A 2,500-nucleotide genomic window follows, 5' to 3' on the forward strand; every position below is an offset into this window, starting at 1 on the left:
TAAAAGTGATGATGATGATGAAGAATGATGATGATATTGATGATTTTAATTACACCCCTTAAAAGTGATGATGAGGATGATGATGATAACGAGGATTTTAATTACACTGCTAAAAGTGATGATGAAGATGATAATGGTGATTTTAATTACACTGCTTAAAAGTTTAAAAGTGATGATGATGATGAGGATTTTAATTATACTGTTAAAAGTGATGATGATGACGAAGGTGATAATGATGATGATAATAATGGTGATTTTAATTACACTGCTAAAAAGTGATGATGACGATGGTTATGATGATGATGATGATGATGATGGATAATGGTGGATTTTAATTACACTGCTTAAAAGTGATGATGATAATGATGATGATAATGGTAATTTTAATTACACTGCTTAAAAGTGGTGGTGATGATGATGATGATGATGTTGTTTTTAATTACACAGCGTAAAAGTGATGATGAGGATGATGATGAAGATGATGATGATGATGATGATAATGAGGATTTTAATTACACTGCTAAAAGTGATGATGAAGATGAAGATGATAATGATGATGATGATGATGATAATGGTGATTTTAATTACACGGGCTTAAATGTTTAAAAGTGATGATGATGATGATAATGATGATTTTAATTACACTGCTACAAAGGGATGATGATGATGATGATAATGATGATGATAATGATGATGATAATGGTAAATTTAATTACACTACTTAAAAGTGATGATGATGATGATAATGGTAATTTTAATTACACTGCGTAAAAGTGATGATGAGGATGATGATGATGATAATGAGGATTTTAATTACACTGCTAAAAGTGATGATGATCATGAAGATGATGATGATGATAATTATGGATTTTTAATTACACTGCTACAAAACCATAATTTTAATGGAAATTTTCCATAAAAATATACTGTTTCTCAGTCGTATTTCAGTAAAAGATACGGGGGCGACCGTAATTTTTACCTTACTTTGTTTTTATCTTTTACGGGTTGGTGACCGTAATATCACTCTTTCACGTCAACACATCTGTTTTTTAAAACGGTAAATGCCTGACAACATTTATTCCAGGATTTTTACTTTTTTTTACTTCAAATTTTTAAACCGTGTAGTACACTTAACAATAATTAAAAACAAAAAAATAATTTACAAAGTTCTAATTGTTTCAGTATTGTCAAACCAAACATGCATTGTGAATTATCTTCAGATATTAAATCATATAAGTTCTAAAAAAAAAATAAATAAATAAATAAATAAATAAAAAAATAAAAAAAAAAAACTTTTTTTATACATGTACCAAAGAGTGTTGTTCCAACTCTCACTGAAAGAGCAAGAATATCTTATTTCCAAAGTACCCTTAACTCTAATGGCCTTTTAGCATCTTACGATAAGTTTCACCTGTTCATTTTAAAATGTGTAGTAAAAAAAAAAAAAAATCATATTGACAAGTGCTTTTCACCTTTTTGAATGCTAAGAACCTTATCGTGTTTCAAGAATCTTGTGTTTTCAATGGCTCTTGACATTTCCCGAAGACGTATGAAGAAGAGGACTGGAAATTTCAAACACAATGTCACAGGAGTTATACAATCAATACCTTTATCAGGTGTTAAAGGTTTACATATCTGAATCTAATAGACACACACACACATACATCTTCCCAAATATAGTAAATAGCAAGTGTCTGGATATATTTATGTTTATATATATATATCTATATATATATATATATGTATATGTATATATATATATGTATGTATGTATATATATATATATATATATATATATATATATATATATACAGTATAATATATATATATATATATCTATATATATACATACATACATATATATATATATATATATATATATATATATATATATATATATATTTATATATTTATTCAAATAAGCCATAATATATATTTTTGATACACTGATGCCTGGATTCTCTTAACGACCTCGGGATCAGAACCCCAGGCGGAATCACACAAAGGCAAGAGCCTGTGACCGTCCGGGAATCGAACCCTGGTCTGGCAAGCTTGTATGGACAGTGTCTACCACGTGGCCCACGTGGTAGACACTGTCCATACAAGCTTGCCAGACCAGGGTTCGATTCCCGGACGGTCACAGGCTCTTGCCTTGTGTGATTCCGCCTGGGGTTCTGATCCCGAGGTCGTTAAGAGAATCCAGACATTAATGTATCAAAAATATATATGGCTTATTTGAATATGAAAAACACGTCTAAATGTGCAAAAATTAATATATATATATATATATATATATATATATATAAATATATATATATATATATATATATATATATATATATATATATATATATATACTGTATATGGCATCCTTTTAAAAGAGTGACATATGTGATGAGTGACATAAAAAAAGTGAAAAAAAAAATAGTCATTAAACGAGTGACATAGGAAAAGAGTGACAAATTAGTCATTAAAAGAGTGGACATAAATGGGGTGATAA

General features: G+C 28.7%; 1 protein-coding gene across 1 annotated transcript in view; it reads left to right on the top strand.

The window, feature by feature from the left end:
• The window catches only part of LOC137651169 (protein O-mannosyl-transferase TMTC1-like), a 120,719-nt gene that overhangs the window by 108,068 nt on the left and 10,151 nt on the right, over nucleotides 1–2,500 (top strand). The window lies entirely within an intron of this gene.

The sequence above is a fragment of the Palaemon carinicauda genome, chromosome 12 (genome assembly GCF_036898095.1).
Source record: "Palaemon carinicauda isolate YSFRI2023 chromosome 12, ASM3689809v2, whole genome shotgun sequence".
Lineage (NCBI taxonomy): Eukaryota > Metazoa > Arthropoda > Malacostraca > Decapoda > Palaemonidae > Palaemon > Palaemon carinicauda.